Source organism: Bombus affinis, chromosome 5, assembly GCF_024516045.1.
Source record: "Bombus affinis isolate iyBomAffi1 chromosome 5, iyBomAffi1.2, whole genome shotgun sequence".
NCBI lineage: Eukaryota > Metazoa > Arthropoda > Insecta > Hymenoptera > Apidae > Bombus > Bombus affinis.
The window spans coordinates 17,538,282-17,554,939 of NC_066348.1; the positions used below are offsets into that span (position 1 = coordinate 17,538,282).

The following is a 16,658-nucleotide window of genomic DNA, read 5'->3' on the forward strand; positions in this document are numbered from 1 at the left end:
AACCGACGTCGAAACGATTAAATCTTTTTCGCTTGTTCTTCCGTTTAAAAGAGTAAACTCCACCTTTGCTCTTATTTAACCGAAACATTCGCGAACGATTCTTACGTTTCTTAAAAATCAAGTCTACGCCTCTTCACCTACGCTTTTCGCAACAGACTAGGGGAAGGATCGAGTTGGACAATTTTTCGCACAAACGTTCCATTATCCGCCGATCGCCCGATCGACCGTTCACACACTTGTAAAAGATTCTCCGTATCCGGAAGCAGCTTCAGAGGCCTCGAAATAGCATTATTCCGGATCAAGGAAGGGAATGCGGAGATTCGTGGGCGCGATTAAAAGAGGAACTTCCGTTTCGGAACCGGCTGCTCGTTCGCATACTTGGAACTCGGTCACGGCATAGTCGGAGCAATGCTGGAACCTCGTAATTTCAAGAACGACAACAGGCCATTGTGCGGTCGTGGGGCCATTCACGGGTTCCCGATAATGGTGGCGTTCCATCGAAAACGCGATGGAAACGCTTACAATGACCGAGGCGCTGTGTGCAAGTACCGCGTTCTGTCTAGGAATTCGTGAACAGAGGAATCGATCGTTACCAGCGAGCGCCTGTCCTTATCTCTTCTCGTACCGTCTGTAAAAATGGTTGGCGGTCAAACGCGTCGGATAAAAACGATAAAGAATTCTGAATGAGTTTACGAAAATGTCGGAAATGTTTGGAACGATCTGTTTTTCATTTAGAAAACAGTATCGTAACTACTTCTTTACGATTGTTATCGTTATCAATTTTCTACGAGATAATCTTACGATAACGATTTAACCTATAATCGTACGATACTATCGATCGATAAATTCTACAAATATTTGATGAGAATATATATGAGATTCGCTTTTTATTTATTAAAAATCGAGAAAATTAAACTTCGCTCGAAAGCCTCGTTCGAAGCGTCGATTTACGATTAATCGCTCTATTCGCTTCCGATTCCCAAAATAGTCTCGTAACCGGCCACATATCCATCGTTAAATCCACTCGTGCGAGCGTTCAACTCCAAAACACGAACCAAACAATAAGCGTCGATGTTTAAACGTTTCGAACCGGGTTCCACTTTCTATCACGCGATTAATTTAAAAGTCACTCTACCGCACACCACTCTCGTTGTATACTTTGGCACGATTCTTTCCATTTAATCCCAACTAACTACTCAGCGTGAACTCGAACGGTACTTGGAGTACTATAATTCGTCTTTCGTCCCTCTTCCTCGCACGCGTTTCTGTCAACGGAAATCGACCAAGGGAGAGAAGAAACGAAAGCTGCCCTGTAATTAACGTTCCCGCGAGAGCCTTCGGTGCTCGGACTTTTCTCTCTCTCTGTTTATGGTCAGCGATTTAAACGCTCTTCCTGGCTCAAGAGTCTCCATTTACAGGGCCTTTCTTATTCGTTGCTGGCCCAGCACAACGAGATTCGTGCGTTTCTTGCAGTTAACGATCCGTTAGCAGGAGTCCGTTTACCGCTCGCTGAATTTCATTTATCGTTAATTAGATTCGACGTGATCCAGAAGATGCGATCCCGATTTGCGTTCACGCATCCAACGGATCGTAATTAATAGCGTTTTGTCTCGTTTGTCGCTTTCGTTTGATTCGACTTTTCCTTAAAAAATATTATTATATTCGGATCAACATTCGAATATTTGATTTATGATATTAGAACAGGTACGTAAATCGATCGTTAGACATATCTAATATATTTTGCATACTATATACATGTTGACGATAATTTCCATAATTATTGGACATAAATAATCGGTACACGCTATCTTCACGAATAAGACGTTAATAATTCCTCTTTTCCAATTACGTACCGGGAAGCTTGTTTATACTTGCCAAAGGATAAAGGATAAAGGATAAAGAAGACTTCCATCGTAGGCATCGTTTCATATATATCGGTCGTAATAGCATATATCCAATGACGTTTAATGCCCGCATAGACTGGCATTCAATTCTTCCCTCGGTACAACGCATCAGCGTATAAAATAAAACACAGCCGATGCGTTTACGATCCGTTAAATCCGCATTTTCGACTTTTATCGCGTGTTCTCGCCAGTGACGGTTTTTTAAGCGATCCCCAAGTTAATTTACCGTCTGACGATCGAAGCAACCGCGACGTTAATAATCTTGTATCTCGCGACTTCGTCGTTCCTCCATTACGTTGATTGCAAAATGCAACCGCCAGATTCTACGCCACGATTGCGCGCGAATTTCGCCGTTTCATCGAGTTGTAAACCTGTGACACGTCGTAATTTCCACCAGGATGTTTGCCGATACGGATAAAAGCTTTGCTCGATCCGTACGGCGAACAACGTTCAAACGGAGACAAAAACAGATATAGAAAAAAAGGATATAGCGTTTTAAGAGCAGGAATTCTACTACGCAATGCCCATACGTAAGATGGTAGCTGAAGATGCTAGGAATTTTAAGGGGTACCTACCGTTCTAAAACTTAATTATATGCTGGCTAAATACGGGAAGCGAGGCTGACTATCAAGAGTATAGCAAGGCAGCTTTTTATTTCGCTCGAATTTAATTAAAACTGAAACAGGCGTGTTTGCGACCGACAGCTGTGCCGCTTTTGTGAAAATCGCGTGACACCTTTCGGTGAAAAAAAAACAAAAAAAAAAAAAAAAAAGAAAACACTAGTGGTCGTGTCGTTGAAAATCCAGTTGCAAGAGGGAAGGAAACTGGTCCTTCGACCAGTCGTCCACCAAGAAACACGAGTGGAAAAAGACGACGCGCGTGTCGTCGATCGAATGGACGCTTCTTTTGCCAGCGACCTGTGTCTGTGACACAAATTCAATGGTATTCGACAAAGAAATGGCGTACAAAAGGGAGGCAATTTCTTGAAGAAGAAACGCGAGAGACGAGCGGGATGTTTCTTGGTAAAATTTGCGGCTCGGAAGGGAATAGTCGCACGGACGTTGTGTTCGTACGCTTTGGACGTAAAGTGGAAACAGCGATTGAAAACGAAGATAATCGCAAGAGAAATTAGTGTTACGTAAATTTATATTCGCTAGGTATCGTAACGAGCTTCCTTGCTTTCGTTATTTTCGATACTTTCGAAAACGTTCGACAAAATATAGACAGCGAAATTGTGAATTTCACGACCGTTGTAAATACAGCATTCTGTAATTCAAAGTCCGTAAAAGTTTCGTCGGAAAGTGCAAACGAGCGAGCTCGCGTAAAGCTCGAAAACACATTGTGTCGCGACTCGTACGCGAATAGCTAATTGGCCATTGCGGACAGAAAGGGCACCGGTTCTCTCGCGAACCCTTTTCCCCCGCGATAGATGCACGAGAGCTGGGGCTGCAGCTGCACGCGGCACCGTGCAGCGCGAAAACGCATCTTTTGTGCCGCGGCTGGAGCAACAGCGAACGGAGGCGGTGCACAAAGCTGGCCCCGACCAGCCAAAGATCAATTGGAATTGAAACGAAACGAGAGCGAAAGAAACGGCGCGCACCCCACGTTTCGAAATCGTGAGCGTTTCGTTAACGATGGAACCGCGTGACGCGAATCCTTCCGTTATTAATGATCCGACACGCGAATCCCTCCCGTGTTTGATCGCCGTCGATCGTGATCGCACTTGCATCGAGCGAGACGCAGCGGATCGATCGATCGCGTTTCCGTTTAGAAACGCAGGCTATGAAATAACGGGCCGAGAAAGGGTGCGATTGTCGGCATTCCGTTCTATTGACGGGGCGGGTTCGGCGCGGGAACAATCGGAGATTTTTGACGAAACTGAAACGGCTGCCGGCCAATTGATATATTTTATTGTTAGTCGTTCAAACGAGTGACCTTCTTCGACCTAGTTGGTCGTTGTTAAGGGTTGCGCACTGTATCCTATGTATTTACACTGATCCGCTTGGCAGTTCTCCGTTTGGAAAGCGATATATTAGCACAGCGGGCCAAGTTGATGCAAGATAAGGTTTGGAAATGCTGTTAATGGTTGCGATTGGATCTTCGTTTCTACCAAGATGGAGAATTAAATACGCTATAGATCGCTGTCTCTGAAATTTAATAAAATATGAAATTTAAAAGAATTCCTTTCGAAAATGGTGTCGCGAAAAAGAAAAAGAACAATTTGTTCTTGAATAAAATTGGTCTCGCAACGAATATCTGTATATTCAGCGACGATGAAATATTTCGTAACGATGTCAAGAAAATCTCAAGTTTAAAACTTCGAAACTACGTTATTTCGTTATTTCAATTGGTAATATTATAGAAGCGGAGTTGGGTAAGAACTAACAAGGTTGGTTGCGTAAATCCACTTAAATATTTTGTTACTCACGTTACCGTCTTTCAAACATTCCAATGTTCCTCCGGTCGCAAAACGTGCAACAATTACGAGTATTACGCGCGAGTAAATAACACGCGACAAGCAATTGGAAGTAAAACGGTGAAAATTTCTGTCGGCAATCGGTTTAATTTCCAACGGCGATCGTCAACCGTGCTAAGAACTCGAAACCTCGCGATAGAATCGCGGACTATTCAACGGTTCACAATGCACGATTGTGTGGTTCGCAAGGTCGACCTCTTGCATTCCGTCGTATGACGTAATGGCGCGTTAGAGGCTACCGATGTCGACTGGATTTTCGGTTGGAGAGACCCACTCTCGTTAAATCATTCATAAACGATTCGATTCAACGGACCACCCAACGAGGCAGAATGCCAAGCATTCAAATTCTACGAGAACCGACGTGCCATTAAACCGTTACAGACGTCATGCGTACGACGAATCTGCAATTAAGCTTTCCTTCGTTACAACGTCGATTATAACGAAGTTGACGATTACGAACAGTACCTAGCTGAATCGTATCTCGATCGACCGGGAATTCAATCTCTGAACAACGGATTAGACTTTTTCTATTTTGGATAATTTTTAATCAGACTATCTTAGAGTTTAAAGTAGATACTATCGTAGTGTCCGCTAACGTATTTGCCAATATTAGATACGATATTAGATAATTTTCATTATAAATTTCCAATTTTCCGTAAAAGTATCGTATAACGAGAGACGAGATCTTTTACGGCAACGTTGTTGAGTCTCGGCCGATAAAGCAGGTCTCTCTCGACCGCGTCACAACGCATAGACACGCTTGCACATCGACGATACCGTACAATCCGTGCACACTCTGATAAGATCGCGATGCAAAACTCGCTGGCTGACCGTGACAAGAAGCGGTCGCGAATTTACGAGCCTCGCGTTCACTCCCGGTACTATCCTTAAGCTGTACGCGCAACAAAATAGAACGAGAGAAAAAATTTCCAGTCTTTTCGTTATTTACCGATGCTTTACGATAGATCGAATGTAGAGGCTAGAGGCGTTAAAAGTTGCTTTCCTCTTCCTTCGTCGTGAAATGTTTCGTTTTGTCCTAGACACACGCGTTCATTCGCTCGTTGGTCTCAGCTTCCGTTCCAAAATCCATAAAGTCCCGATTCTTTCGACGTGCCATATTTCTTTCGCCGAGATTATTACCGTCGCGTTTGCGACGATGGATTGGATACATTTCGACTAATTTCGGCGATATCGTGCCGCGAATTAACGAGCGGTCCCAGCATCGGTGCTTTATCATCATCATCTTCGTGTGGTCGACTTTGTTACACAGCCAACTATGGCCGAGATAAGCGGTTGCCGGGTGTTAGAACCTCGATTGCCCGTGCTGATAACGACGGACCTTTAAAACCACGCTATTGAATCTGCACTCATCTGCGATCAGACCTCGAATCTACCGATCTGTTTCGCCCGACACCGTTCGATAAGCGCGGACTCGCGATTATACAATACTTGAGATATTCCCGCGATTTCTGCCTCCGTAGACACAGTCTTGTCGTTGAAATCCTAGGATATCTGGTATGTCGAAATATCGCTCCTTTCGTTATGCGAATGCTTTCTCTCGCGAATTTCTTTCGGGACGTGTAAATCTACTTACTTTGAAATAAATTTCGAATCAAGTTAAACTCTTTGGAGGAGCATTACGCGTATTCGCGACACTTTGAAAGCTCATAACAAAATTCTCTACGTAATAGTTTGACGGAAAGAGGACGGATAAAAGTTATTTTCTTTCTAAACATAGACGCGTGTTGTTTTCAAATTCATCCGAATTCCGAAATTCCAATGTCGTATTCCAAAGAAATTTTAAAGATGAAGATGAATACCGATGATAAAAGGAGCGAAGAACTTCGTTCGGTATTATATATAATCTATTCATCTCCTCTTCCAGCTGCCGTCAGCTGGAAATTATTCGAAACGCGCTAAACTCGGTTCGCGGAATCCCAAAATCCCCCGGCAAGGTTTTCCTTCCACATTCCGCGGAACGTTTGGCGGACGTCCAAGAATCTATCTATCTCTCTTCCTCCCGGTGTCTCCATTAGACAAGGGAGTTCTTCAGGGGACAATGCACCAGAGGAGAAACGCTTTAGTCGCCCGCAGAGTTTCTTTTAAATAGATCACCCCGACGAGATTCAAGGAAATTTTACGCTATTCCCCGCAAACTCTGTGGTTTGGGAGATTAATGAAACGAGGAAATTCCGAAATAAAGGTCTGACTTGCGCGAACTTCTGGAAAACTTATATCACTCGGGATATTATTCAAGGGCTATTTTAAGTTTCAGTTAAGTGGATTTAAAACCAAGTATTTCGTTTGGACGTTTCATTCTGAAAAATATATTATTCAAAATGAATGAGACGAGGAACATAAATTTTATATTCAAGTTCGTACGAGTAGCTTCGTTTGCTCAAAATATACGATGTCAGGGCGAACTGAAAAAGATAACGGAAGAAAGAAGATTTGTTAACAAATTCCCACTTTCCCGTTTCTCCGTCGATCGAGTGTGTCGCGAATCGCCTTCGAAAACGATTTCGCGTATACTTTTTAAGTATTTGAGTCGCTTTTAATTACGAACGCCATAGACGAAATTTTCAAGCGTTCCAAGTACCTATGTACATCGTCGACCATACAAAACACAATTTGTCGTTCGAACGCGTGTAACAACGTGACTCGTTATCTTTCACGATCGAAGAACTTGCTCTGACGCGAAAACAACGTAGAAGCGACACGTTGGCTTTCGATTTTCCGTTTTCTGTCTGCATTCTTTCACCGATTACCGTTATTCATGCCGGGATGCTGCTACGGAGAATTAATTACTTCGTCTTTTGATCCGAGAACAAGGCCGCGAACGAGTTACACTCGTTTTTGCTTAATGAAAAAAAAATGAAGGAGTAGACTATTATCGATTAAAACGATAACCGCACCTGATAGAATATCATGTCGAAAAGACGCGCCGCGCCGGTTCTCCGTCTGATCCGATACGCGCAGTCGGTAAAAAGAACAACGACGACAGCCCACCGACTGGACTAGTTTCTATTGAAATCGACTGCTAACCGGGGCTGCGATTCATGGGATTCATACGCCATTAACCCCACAATGACTGTTAACGCGTTGAAAAAAGGACAGGACGAGACGTATGGGGTTGGTACGTTTAATTTATCGCTTTATCATATAGTGACTATCCTGCTTGCAAAGTCTACGCTCATTACTAACGATCGACGAAATGTGCGCTCGATCCTCCTTTTATGGGGTTCCAGGCGTTTTACGTTGTCCACCGTGAAACCTTATTAAATCTTAACAATGTTGCGACGATGTGTTCGACGAAATACGCGTTCACGGTTAAATCGAAGAACAATTTTCGGTACGGTTTGTTGCCACTTTGTTGCGATGCTTGACAAAAGGTAGTTGGACGTGAAGAACAGCGTTTCGAATGGCGATCGCAATTTCATTACCTAATGCTGACGATCAACTTTTATACAGAAGCTATTTCTATATCGAAGAGATGCTGTTTTCAAATAAATGATGGTAAAACGTTTTAAATACATCGTACTATACGGTATTGTTATAAACTTTAAATTATAAATACAAAGTTAGCACACAAGAGTATCGATTTAATGTAATTAGAAATTCTTCGGTAACGATAAAAATTCATAAAGCGACGATGATATCGATCAGCGTCGGCATGCAAAAGACATCAGGTTTACTGGATCGAAAATTTTTCGGTCAAAAGCAGACAAAACGAAGTAATAAATCGCTTTTGAGTGCATCGAATATTCCATTTTAGAATATTTAGCTTTAGCGTCGTCGAAATCTTAAAATTTCATTTCAGCAAACACTTTTAACCAAGAACCTAGAAATCAATTATACCAATTAATCTTTAGGACTACGTAGAAATTCTTGGATACACCAAATTTACCATAATTAGAATCGTTTAATTAAATTACTGCAAGAAGATCGAATCCATCGCTGCTCATAATCCGATACTTTGACGTCCAAAGTCTGGCGTCCCGCTACGAGGTTGCAAATTTCGTCACTCCCCCTTCTTTGTATTCGTCCTCTCGACTTTTCGCATCGGTTATTTTTACAAGCGACAGCCTGCACACGTACAGGCTGCATCCTCGATCTTTCTGCACGCGTCAGCGCAGACTCTATCGGAAAGCCATCACGCGAGTACTTGTTCGGTCTGTCGTGTCACCGGCGCGGCAACGCGCGAGAACCGCCTCGGGGCTGCTTTTTAGGCTGTTTTCAGCTGTTCGACCTATTGTCCCCCGGCTGGAATTATTTATGGCCGAAGGATGACCAAACACGATTTACGTCGGATATACGTGAACACACGCTTGCGTGCGATGCTGCTCTGCATTGTTCCCGGTGGACATAAGCGTCCGCTTCCTCGGCGCCAGGTTCATAGTCGTCGTCGGACATGTCGCAGCAGCGGCAGTTTCTTCGTAGCCTGATGTATCGATATTCGATAAATCGTGCAATTCTGTTGGACACGAGTGGAATGGAAAATTCCGGAGATTAAATAGCAAAATATTTTACAGAAATTTTGGAAATTATATAAGATCGAAAGTATCGAAATATATATATATATATATTTAATAAATTTTCAATGAAAATAGCGAGCAAGTTATATTATAACTACGTATAAGATAACTCTATAAATTTCTAAAAAGGAGAAAAAAACTATTTCGTCCGTCCGCTCAGGGAAAAAATAAATTTCATCGCGCTTGTCGAAAGAAACGCCGATTCGTCTTGGTTGATTTTGTCGCATTTTCTCGAGTTTTCGACCAGTTGGGCGTTCATCTCCAAACAAGCGTGTTTCGTGTGTTAAAATAAGGCGTGAATTAGCTTATTGCGCTATGAATTCACGAAAACGATAAATTCAGAAACCCCATTTACGACAAATCGTAGCCATTGGAAATCGCTTTCCCCTGGATACATCGATGGTATTATGTATCGAACATATGCAGAAGGAAAGGACGGTAATTTGTCAAAGGAACGTCAAACAAAATCCCGAGTTTCGAATGCAATCTGCGCAACGATTAAAATTCATGAATGGAAGCGTGAAGTCACGGTTAGGTTATTAATTTACATGGTATCTGTTGATCCGGGACGACGATCGCAACGTCGAACGGATGGAAGTTTCATCGAATATAGCGTGGTAAATCGTCGAAAGCTAATGACGGTATTCTGATTCTGCGATAGAATTCCTTTCGGCAGAATTTATAAGTAGGGAAATTATAGCGAGATAAAGTTTTCATGGATTTATTACTACGGTTAATCTTTATATTTTTATCGAACTTATATCCCGAACTAATCTAAAAATTCCATTAAAAATTCTGCCGTCGTTCTTTCCCCACTTTATAAGCACGGAATTACTATTAATAAAGGCTCTCTCCATTCAACCCTTATTCGTCATCTGTTCTATTGTTCCAACAACCAAATCAGCCACCGTCACGCGTAACGCTGTTGCCAAGAAAAGAAACGAACACGTTAAAAACGCCGTACACGTGATTCAAGTTTCTTTACCAGCATTTATAATCTGTAATCTATAAAATCCAATGCGGTACGCGCACAACGAATACGAGAAAGGCGTGAATGGTATACAAACGAGCAAAGGCGGATTTTCAAAGCGACGATGACACAGAGGTGGACCGTAGCGAGCGGCCAGATGTTCCTGCCTTTCGCTCCTCGGTGAATCTCTTCCGCCTAACAAGATCTCCCTTCGGTCATTCCTATTTTAATAGAGCCATCCTTTTTACGACGTGCCAGTCAACGGTTTCTGGTTCGATCGTGAAAACGGACGGAGAAAGAACGGCGAAATAATTTTCATCGCGATGAAAAATTTGCCACGTGTCCGATAAAGAGCTTAAAAAAGGTATAGAAATGCATACGCACTTATAAACGACGTTTAATATTCAAATCGTTCCAAAACATTTTGAAACGGGCCAAGCCCATCAAATAAATATATATACAGCTCAAATAAAATAAATAGGTACATGCTAATTTCTGATCGGAGGCAGTCGCGAATTTAATCCCTGGTCACGCTTTCCCTCGTGTTCCCTTTTTCATTCGTCGTTTTGACGGATCTGTCACGGATAAATTATTACCGTCGATTAATGACCGCGTCAAATCGGACAGATCCGATTTCGCACGGTGCGCTTTATGCAGATGATACATCATCAAAATGATGCGTCAGACGATGCAGGACATAGCCTTCAGAAAGAGATACGTCCAGCTATAATATAACAACTAAATTCTCACGCTTATTACGTTCTTGCTTCGCGACTACTCGTGAATTTTAAACGTAAAAATTAATTCAAGTTTCGTCCGTTCCTTTGAATCATCGTGTTAATTGATCCATTAACCGCTATTGTTTCAATTCGGGGATCATGCTTAAAAACAAATTTCATGCGACCAACGACCATGATCTCTGAATGAGAATTTTTCTTCAAACCAGACAGTTTGAAACACGTTTCTTTTCCTTCTCTTCTTTTCTTTTTTTTTTTTTTTTTTTTTTTTTTGATTTCTGAAAAATCGAATAAGTTAAGTTCTAATTCCGCGTAATTCGATCGCCAAACAGTTACTTAATTCGGCTTCGATTATTCGACAAACAAAAAGCAACTTTATCAAACGTTCAAAGAAACTTCATTACGTGATCGTCGTCGCTAGCAGATACATACGTATAAAAAGCAGAAGTTCAACCGACTCCTTACGAAGAGATCAAACACCTGCAGAGATTAGCAATTTTTTGTTGAGCGCAATCCCTACGAGCGATAAAAGGCACGTGGGAAAGTCACGGACCAATTTTAAATGGGATGTTCGGGCCGTAGTTGGGCCGTGAAATACTAACAGCATTAATAACGGTCGATCGTACATTCTCCATGGGGCAAATATGGATTACATCCGAATACCCGTGAAACACCTATGCCCGTTCAACTAGAAGGACCTTTTTATACCACGTACGTATTTAGAGTATAAATATAAGTCCATTAGGCTACGCAGCTTGCGTCGCTAACTTTTATTTATGAATTCAATTGTTTCGTTAATCGTCCATTGGCGAAAGTTTTATTGGTACCTTAAATCGATAATTGTGCGAGTTAATTGCTGCAGATGTACTTTTTTCCACTTCGACGTTTAGTCGGTTTAAAGCTGCGTGGAAAGGGACTCGTTCGTCTACGTAATTTATTTTTTCTTTCGATATTTTTGCAAAGCGTGGAAAGTTGAAATATTTATGAGACGAAATTTTTGTTCCTCGAATAACCTTCCTCGTCGCATCGCGAAGGGTTAACCATTCCCGATGCCATAGAACTCTAACAATGAACTGTACTTGGAATTACGTTTCGTCAGCCATAAACCATGAATTTGAACAATGATAAAATCTATAACCGAATTGCCCGTATATATTACGTATAAATTCATGTAGTCGTAAAAATCGTTAAAATGTTTAAGAAATCACGAGTATCGGCTCAACGGAAACAAGTTTTTACAGGGAAGAAAAAGTGGCATATGTAAAGGGAAGGAGAATCGCATCTTAAAACATCCGTCTCTTTCTTAACAACGAGCGCACACACGCGTTGTCCTTGCACGTTGCAAAAGCGACTTCCTGTTCAACAACTTGGTCGCGCCTTATCCTCCTCTGTTTCTTCAGTTCCGTTCATATCGGAGGATGCGCCCCGCGGAGAAGGTTACAACGTTGCGTCGTGTTTCTTTTAAGGCCCGATGCAAAGCGGCTTTCGGTGGCTGCTGTTTATCGAAACCACGTATCTGCATCGATGATTCCGTGAACTTGACGATAATACGCCGCTCATGAGAGCGTTACGTTGTGGCGAGTTCACGAAGAAAAAGCCGATCCGCCGTAGCAAAGGAGAATTAAAGGAAAGAATTTTATCCTACATCTAGTTAGGTATAACGAGCCGTTTCTAACAAGGGGATGCTTTTCATCCGTGGCGTACTAATTCGTAAACTTTTAATGGATAAATCGAATGGTTGGAACTCAAAATAGAAAATGAACGTTACGGGAACACAGATCGTTCGCTGTTGCTCGAATGAAATCTATTTGAGAAAAATGACGCACGGATTTGACGTACGTAACGGAAAAAAGTTGGGAAAAAACATGAATAAATAAAATAGCTTTAGATTAGCATCTAGATCGCAGTAACGTAAATGTATTACATTATGCCGGACTCTGTTCATACGACATAAATTATTGTTTTTTCATCGTCATGAAAACAACCTTTTACCGGTTCAAGCACGTTCCATTTGCTATCTCTTTAAACAATTCTTCAAGGTTCGCTGACAACGTTCGCGTTGCGTATTATCAAACACGTTAAACGACTTAACGATCGTACGTTACAAGCTAGTTGCCTCTTTAATTGCCTCGTTTCAGAAAATCAAATACCGTTTTCCGACACCAATGCCAAGGAAACGAATACAGTGTCAATGGGTCGGCTTTGCAAATCTGCGAGGAAATCAGCGAGGAAAGCGCCTTTATTGATTATATATCGTGGAAAGGTCAATCGGCGCGTGGTGTCGTGGTCTTTTCCATGCCGTGGGCATGTACGCGAATTTCCTCGAGGCCGGTTCACGTGCAACAGGCCGCCCGTTAGATCGCACAGTCAGTCGGCTGGCAAGTATCGACGATACGGTAGGTCAGTCATGTTATGCAAAGAGCGTGGGATCAAGACTAACGTAAGTAAGCGTTACGTTACTGCAACGACCGACTTGCCCGGTCCGCGCAAAACCTTCATTCAAGGGCTTCTTATCTTTTTCCGTTCCTTTTTCGTGTTCGCTAGTATAGGCTCTTATTGTATGATTTGCCTATTTACATATACCGTAGGGGACGGTGTCCGTAGATAATCCTAAATTTCAGTGAATTGTTACGTATTACTCCTGTTTTGTCAGATCGCATGAACGCAGTCCTAAATTTAACGATATGGATCCTGTAAATTATACAATACCTGACATTTTTAATTACTATAACGGTAGAACTGTAAGAGTCAAACGCAGGTACTATTATTAACGAGGCACAGTTTTTAATATAAAATTACTGTAAAATCTAAATAGAATAGTCATCGGTTAATCTTTGAAAGATGATGCACTTACATCTTACGCGCTTGGCAGGAAGAAGAATAGTGGATTAAATAATTAGCAATCCGTGAATTCATGGCATACGTACCTTCTTCGAGCGCTCTATCATCGAGCCTCGATTAATACAGAAAGATTTTAACTCTTTCACTTCCGGCTTGCCGATGAATATTAATTGATCGATTAAAATTCAAATCCGCAACATCGATAGTACACACGTTGATTTGCTTAATTGCAATTAAGTACCATGTTGTTCTGTAGTCGCTTTTAGAAACGCCTTTCTAAATATAACTCGACTCTCGAACGTAAGTGTATTAATTTGCAATATTCAATTAGAACTTTATAATTTCTGACTTCAAAATGGTAATCTTTAATTTCTCACTTGTAAACTTTCGCTAATAATGTTAATTCAGACAGCTGCAACGAGATATTACCCTAATTTTAAATTTTGCAGAACGGTTATATTTCGCGTTGCGTCGACCTAATTTTTCGTGAAATATTCACACTGCTCGTTAAATATTAAATATATTATAAATATCTTCTATGCATACCGTTCCAATAGCGTTAAAAAAATGCGCAAAATAACGAAGTACGCAAAATAAATGGTCTGTATCCTCGTTCCAACGTATTCCCCCTATCCGTCTATTTTCTCTATTTTTCCGTCCTACTACCTCCATTACGTTATCCAGGAAAAATGATACGCAAGCCCCGTTGAACAAGCGTGAACAAGCGTGAACAAGCGTGAAAAAGCTACGAACAAGGAAGCGTCCGAACGTATTGCAGCCGCAGCACACCTCTAATTGAATCGAAAGCCGGCCTTGTAGCCAGAAACGAACCGTGCTCCCTGGGGAACACGATCTGACGATATTTTACGCCGACTTCGCGGCAGACGATGCAACCACACTCCTGCCGTATACTCGCGGAACTGGTTCCCCTCGAATAATAATTATTCCCTTCCAGGTAAACAGGCTTTATCTCGCGATGTAGGTCCCGCGACCAGGCCTCTGAAACGTGTCAGCACCGCGGTCGAGTTTCTCCTCTCCTCCTTCCTTTTCCTTATACCGTCGCTTTTTTCTTCTCTCATTTTCTTATTACGATTCTCAAGGTTACCTTGCGAGAGATCTCGTCCTTTTATCGTTGATCGTACAGGTGCTCTCTGACGTCCTCTTTTTCCTCTTTCGCTGTTAGCGTTCGGTGAAAGTTTCGATAGGCATCGCAAGTTCGGTAGACAGGCCGCTATAGAATATCGTATCGTAAAAGAACGGCCATTACGATAATTTTGTTCTTTTAGTTTCCTCCAAGCGTTTTCATATTCGATTGCATCGGGTAATCGATCGAAGGATGTTCGCGCAATGCGATAAATCGTAGCTTTCGCGATTGATTTCCTCGTCTTTTACGTAATAACGTTTTACTTTGTCATTTCGCTGCTTGCTTATTTATTTCGCGTTGCTACGGTTGCAACAATTTTACTATCTTGCCTTTTTTATACTTTGGATTTTTACGTTTCAACTTCCATCGCGTTCTTCAAAAGTGGTCTTACTGCAAAGCAGTATCGATAAAGTTGTTTCTGCCCGAGCTCATGAATTTAATTTAATATATTCCTCTCGTCTGAATTATTCTACATGGTAATTTTATATGCCGTTGCAACACAGTCAAGCTGTATTAAGTTCTAAAATAGGCCATTTGTTATGTAAATTACACAGGTTAAAGAGGAAGCAGCGTTACGCGCCTAACGATAAATTGATCCACATTTTTGGAAATGTACGAGCCTTATACGCGTAAACCAGTTTTGTTCTACGTTAGTTGTTCGTCTTTGCATAGAAAGTCGGTTTATTATCGATTACGCCACGAATTATGTCCAATCAAGCATATACACGTCTCGTTATACGCGTACGTTCGATAGCGCCTGCTGCATTACATTATTTTATAAAGAGATCCATACATTTAACCAAATACTGGAAGAAAATCTGCCAGCTAAACCAAACAGAAAATAATTGCAATGCATTTATGATTGCATAAATTACCTATCAAAATTTAGTCACGTAATGTAATATCTTTCGACAACGCAAACGCTAAAAAGAAGATACCGATTCTTCGTTTTGGAAATCCGTCGGCCCATCTACTTGATAACGACACGAGACCCTCGTTTCCAATCTGTTTTTCGAAAAGTTCTTTCTCCATGCTACAGCCACCCAAAAATGGAGCTAATGAAGTAAATCGTACCTAACTCAACGAGTGTCGGATCTTGTAGCAACTAACGACTTAGCACAGGAACAACGTAAACGGAAAATTCATTATAGAACATCGGTGACCTATGGACTTAAGGTAGACATTTTCATGTACTACGATGAATAATAGTTTCTAGCTTTATCTCGTTTCTATTATTCTTTTTTATTGTTTTCGTTACTATTACGGCACTGCTATTATGAAATCGGGTGCTTTATTACGCAGAGCAGCTGTGTATGGAGAAATTCTCGGTGTCCTCGGACTGTGAGTTTATGTAAAACGAAGAAAAACGTTATATAAGGGATTAACGTAACGTATTCTCTAAAATTGTCGATTATAAAAGGAAAAATCATTTTATCGACGATCCATCGATTTTCTTTAACAATTACCTACTTCGACATCGAGCGAAAAAATAATTAGGTATGATCAACCGATATTAGAAATAACTTCCTGTTACCACGTCGATGCGTGTCAATTTCACGATATGTTAGTGCGATCCGCGTCATAAGTGGACCTTCGAGCTATCCACAGGATCGTTTGGTTCTCTAACACGAGAAATACTAGGATATTAGAGCCCATAACGCGTCAGCTGCAACTATAATCAAATTACGATAATTACGGGTAATTTTTATCGTATACTCTTGAAAATATAATTTTTGTTTTTACCCAAATGACAGAGACAAAACCAACGTGCTTTTTCCCAACGCATGGACCAAAAGTGCGCTAAGACGATGGGTATTATGTAAAGGCAGTTTTCATCACGATGGGCACAAAGCGCAATTGAAACGCGGCATAAGGCAGCCGACACTCGAGCTACGTAGCGTGTATTTCCGATTACCAGGCTCGTTTCGAGGACTCTCGTTTCCCTTCGACCTTTTCTCGCTCGAGGCCCTTTGTGAAAAGCGAGGACCCACTCACGTTCTGTATCCACGAACCGGACGAAAGAACCGAGAGCTCTCAAGCGCGAGCGATGC

The 16,658-nt window shown here is 41.6% G+C and overlaps 1 protein-coding gene across 28 annotated transcripts in view; it reads right to left on the reverse strand.

Annotated features, from left to right (window-relative positions):
- LOC126916263 (ras GTPase-activating protein raskol) overlaps positions 1-16,658 on the reverse strand; it is a 251,021-nt gene that overhangs the window by 24,979 nt on the left and 209,384 nt on the right. The window lies entirely within an intron of this gene.